A 5,280-nucleotide genomic window follows, 5' to 3' on the forward strand; every position below is an offset into this window, starting at 1 on the left:
GGGCCGTAACACCACCCAGCCCTGCGGTGGGGGTGCAGGCGCCGTCCGAGCGCGTCCTCCACCGCGAGGAGAGCCGAGCCTCGCCAGCTCCCGCAAGCCCAGGAACACAGTCCGAGTACCGCAACTCCGAGGTCTGACGGGGAAGCAGGGGCCGCTGCCCGACAACTACCCTTTTCCGCCGCCCCTATTCCGGTGCCCCCCTCGGGGAAGTTCCCAATGGTTCAGACCGCACCGGCTGGGGATGCTGGGGGAAACCATTTCCTTAAGCGCGGGAGTATGCTGAAACTTAAAAAGCATTTCGAAAAGAGATTTGAGGGTAAATATAATCAACGTAAGGCTCCCTGTCCACATAAAAGAGAAAAATAAAGAAAAAACGTTATAAGGGGTTGTCAGGCCTTTTTTTTTTTTTTGCTTCACCAATGGTTTTTATTACATTGCTGATGGAACCCGGCCTCTCCCTATATTGAGAGTATGGAAGGTGCGGGCGACAGCCGTCACGTGATGCGGGGAAGGCGCGGCGCCCGGGGGAGGTTGGTTGCGGAACTCGGGATCGGTGTGCGCGCGCATGTTTGGTATTCGGTCTTCCTCCCTCAGTACGTCTTTCTTAAAAATGTGAAAATCAGTTATTGAATAATATTCTTCTTTTGAGACGGAGTTTCGCTCTTGTTGCCTAGGCTGGAGTGCAGCGGGGCGACCTCGCCTCACTGCAACCTCCGCCTCCCGGGTTCAAGCGATTCTCCTGCTTCAGCCTCCCGAGTAGCTGGCGTTACAGGCGTCCGCCACCATGCCCGGCTAATTTTTTTGTATTTTTTGCAGAGACGAGGTTTCACCCTGTTGGCCAGGCTGGTCTTGAACCCCTCACCTCAGGTGATCCACCCGCCTCGGCCTCCCAAAGTGCTGGGATTGCAGGCTTAAGCCACCACGCCCGGCCTGAATAATATTTTTTAAAACTTGAGCGCCTATTACTAAATTTATCTACTTAGAAGTTAATTGGAAAGACATTAGTTCGTGATGTAGTGTGGGTCGTTCCAGCGAAGACCGGAGGGAGATGGGAATCGGAGCCTGACCCGCCTGCGCGCGCTGTCCCCTGGGATGCGGCCGCCTGGGAGCCTTCCACCGCGGCAGAGGCTGTGGTTGCCACAAGGTCTCCAGAGTGTGCTTACCAGGAATACAGTAGAAAAATGGGTGGTTGTGTTTTTGAAATCACAGAGGTCACTTTTTTTTTCCTTTTAAATTTCCTTGTTTTGGCCGGGAGCGGTGGCTCACGCCTGTAATCCCAACACTTTGGGAGGCCGAGGTGTGCGGGTCACGAGGTCAACACGAGGTCAAGAAATCGAGACCGTCCTGGCCAACAGGTGAAACTCCGTCTCTGCTAAGAATACAAAAAAAATTACCTGGGCGTGGTGGCGCACGCTTGTAGTCACAGCTGCTCGGGTGGCTGAGTTAGGAGAATTGCTTGAACCCGGGAGGCAGAGGTTGCAGTGAGCCGAGATCGCGTCTCCGCACTCCAGCCCGGTACAGAGCGAGCCTCCGTCAAAAAAAAAAAAAAAAATTCCATGTTCTGTTGAAAAAGGGACACGAGAAAATAACGAAATTGCAGCTTGTGTTTTCTGCCGTCTTATAGTAGCCGGGTAAAGATTAAGGAATATGAGGTGGCGTTACGAGGTTAGGCATTGCCTTTATGTGTTTAATTATTCTTACCAAGTGAATTCCTCCCGCTGTTGGACAGCGCAAACTTAATTTGTGAGGAGGTAGTAAGTTACTACAGGGTGATTTTATTTTATTTTATTTTACTTTATTGTATTGTATTTTACTTTATTTTATTTTATTTTATTTTCAGTTTGTTAGTGGAGGTCACCACCTTGCTCAGATTATCCTTATTTCCATGGTGATAGGCTACTGGAGTAAGGTTATTCAACCACTGCATTTTCAGTAAAAGGCAATGTGCATTCACCACAGCTGGGCTCAATTTAGGCCATTAACATCTTTCCCAACACCACTGGCTTCAGCCACCTACCTCTTTTGGAGGTACTTTCACAAACCTATAAATCTTAAAAACAAAATTAACAACTGCCAAATCTTTGCCTCAGTGAATTGTACTAAAGGTTAGTTAAATTGGGCTCTCATGGGGTATAAACTTTCAAGGACATGCAACAAAAGGGACGTCTTAGAAGTAGGAAAATGTACCCATTCTCATGGGAAAGAATCGAAACTCAGCAGTAATGTTCAGAAAGCACAGATATCAATAATGTTCAACCATTCACAACCAAATGAAATGCAATGCTAATCTCAAAGCTTCTATCCCATAGTGGAAATTGTATGAAATGATTCCAGAAGCTCTGGATATGTTACTGCCTGGCACACATACAATCCAGAACGTGTTTTTTCCACCACTAAAGTAGGCTCAGTCGGAATTAAGATTTCTTGATGCTTTTCTGTCTTCTTACTACTGCTAAACCAAGAGGCTTCATTACAGCTAAGTATCCAAACTGATCAATCACTTGTAAGCCATCAGTTGCCAGTACCATAGAGCCAAGTGGTGGGAAAAAGTCACATCTCATTCAGAAATTTCTTTTAGAGTTTTTTATATGTACCCTTAGCCACAGGAGCTCTCATGTAGCTGTAGGATAGACCTGGGCTTTATCTTTCAGTCAAACCACATGTCAATGACTCTTAGTTTCCCGTTTCAGGAAGAAAGGGTGTATTTCATTTATAAGCATTTCAATTTAATATTTTTAATCACATCTCATCATTTTAAAGTGACTATAATAGATTCCCTGTTACAAAAATTGTGATCTAAGCTTTTGTTTCTTCCAGCGACTGAGAAAACATTCCGTTTTTAGATGTTTTGAACAGTTTAGGAGTCTGGTCAGCTGCTGAAAGGAAGCAAGCAATGAGTAACATCTCAGAAGGTGAGATTCATGCACAATTTTTTTTTTTTTTTTTTTTTTTTTTTTTTTTTTTTGCGACAAGAGTCTCGCTCTGTCTCCTATGCTGGAGTACAGTGGCGCCATCTCCACTCACTGCAAGCTCCACCTCCCGGGTTCAAGCCATTCTCCTGCCTCCGCCTCCCGAGTAGCTGGGACTACAGGCGCCCGCCACTGCGCCCGGCTAATTTCTTTTTGTATTTTTAGTAGAGACGGGGTTTCACTATGTTAGCCAGGATGGTCTGGATCTCCTGACCTCGTGATTCGCCCGCCTCGGGCTCCCAAAGTGCTGGGATTACAGGCGTGAGCCACCGCGCCCGGCCACAATTTCTTTTATATATATATATATTTTTGAGATGGAGTCTTGCTCTGTTGCCAGGCTGGAGTGCAGTGGCATGATCTCAAGTCACTGCAACCTCTGCCTCCTGGGTTCAAGCAGTTCTCCTTCCTCAGCCTCCCAAGTAGCTGGGACTACAGGCACATGCCACCAGGCTCAGCTAATTTTTGTATTTTTAGTAGAGATGGGGGTTTCACCATGTTGGTCAGACTGGTCTCGAACTCCTGACCTCGTAATCTGCCCTCCCAAAGTGCTAGGATAACAGGCGTGAGCCACTGCACCCAGCCCATGCACAATTTCTAAATTCAGGTTTTAGGTAATTAGACAATCAACTCTGCACATAAGGCGTCCGGTCAGTTGTGAGGTATGAATTATTAGTGGTCCAATAAAGGCGATTAGTATTAATTTAATATTTCTTACCATAGCAATTTCTGTAAGCTTTTAAAAATTAACCTCTCTCCACCAATTAGAATTCATCTGCTATGCCTTTTGTGTTTTAATCTACTGCTAGGTGCCTATTAAATACCAAGTGTAGAAAGTTTAACAGTCAACTATAGAGCCAGTCTATGGATTCAGACTTATTAAATGTTTTTGCAATTAAAGTTCTCTGATTTCAGCCTTTGATGTCAGGAAAGGATACAGATAGGATTTTGTCTTTGTTCACTATCGTTAAGTAATTCAATTTACTTAAAAAGCCATCACATTTTCTTATTCACAGATACCTGATTTACCTAGTCATTTTCTCTGGCCCCTTTGCAGCTGCTCAGACTTTGGTGCAAATAACATCACCTTCCACAAAGTGGGTACTAATTCAGGTTGGAACCCAGAAACTTAGGACTTACAAACTCAAAACTTCATTTTTGTTTTGTGATTTTTGTTTTTTTTTGAGACGGAGTCTTGCTCTGTTGCCCAGGCTGGAGTGCAGTGGTGCGATCTCGGCTCACTGCAACCTCTGCCTCCCGGATTCAAGCGATTCTTCTGCCTCAGCCTCCCGAGTAGCTGGGACTACAGGCACATGCCACCACGCCCGGCTAATTTTTCATATTTTTAGTAGAGATGGGGTTTTACCATGTTAGCCAGGATGGTCTCGATCTCCTGACCTCATGATCTGCCCACCTTGGCCTCCCAAACAAAGTGCTGGGATTACAGGCATGAGCCACTGTGCCTGGCTGATCTGATGGTTTTTAAAATGGGAGTTTCCCTGCACAAGCTCTCTGTTTGCCTGCTGCCATTCATGTAAGACGTGACTTGCCTCCCACCATGACTATGAGGCCTCCCCAACCACCTGGAACTGTAAGTCCATTAAGCCTCTTTTGTAAATTGTCCAGTCTCAGGTGTGTCTTTATCAGCAGCACAAGACTAGACTAATACAGATGACATGGAGAAGATCTGGCACCACACCTTCTGCAGTGAGCTGCATATGGCCTCACTTGGTGAGCACCCAGTGCTACTGACCAAGGCCCCCCTGAACCCCCAGGCCAACAGAGAGAAGATGACTCAGATCATGTTTGAGACCTTTAACACCCGGGCCATGTATGTGGCCATCCAGGCCATGCTGTCCCTCTGCACCTCTGGGCATACCACTGACGTCCTGGACTCTGGAGATGGGGTCACCCACATGGTGCCCATCTACAAGGGCTATGCCCTCCCCCATGGCATCCTGTGTCTGGACCTGGCTGGCCAGGACCTGACTACCTCACGAAGATCCTCACCGAGCTCGGCTACAGCTTCATCACCACGGGTGAGCAAGAGATCGTGCGTGACAAGGAGAAGCTGTGTTGCCCTTTGAGCAGGAGATGGCCACCACCACATCCTCCTCCTCCCTGGAGAAGAGCTGTGAGGTGCCCTATGGCCAGGTCATCGCCATTGGCAACGAGCAGTTCCAGTGTCTGGAGGCACTGTTCCAGCCTTCCTTCCTGGGCATGGAATCTTGCAGCATCCACAAGACCACCTTGAACTCATCATGAAATGTGACGTGGACATCTGCAAAGACCAGTATGCCAACACGTGCTGTCT

The 5,280-nt window shown here is 47.1% G+C and overlaps 1 long non-coding RNA gene across 1 annotated transcript; it reads left to right on the forward strand.

The window, feature by feature from the left end:
- The first annotated feature begins 489 nt into the window (after positions 1-489).
- On the forward strand, positions 490-4,104 carry LOC144335355 (uncharacterized). Its single transcript, XR_013406155.1, has 3 exons — positions 490-593; positions 2,818-2,912; positions 3,983-4,104. It is a non-coding gene; the product is annotated as an uncharacterized LOC144335355 (long non-coding RNA).
- The last annotated feature ends 1,176 nt before the right edge of the window (positions 4,105-5,280 follow it).

This window comes from Macaca mulatta, chromosome 16, assembly GCF_049350105.2.
Source record: "Macaca mulatta isolate MMU2019108-1 chromosome 16, T2T-MMU8v2.0, whole genome shotgun sequence".
In the NCBI taxonomy this organism is placed as follows: Eukaryota; Metazoa; Chordata; class Mammalia; order Primates; family Cercopithecidae; genus Macaca; species Macaca mulatta.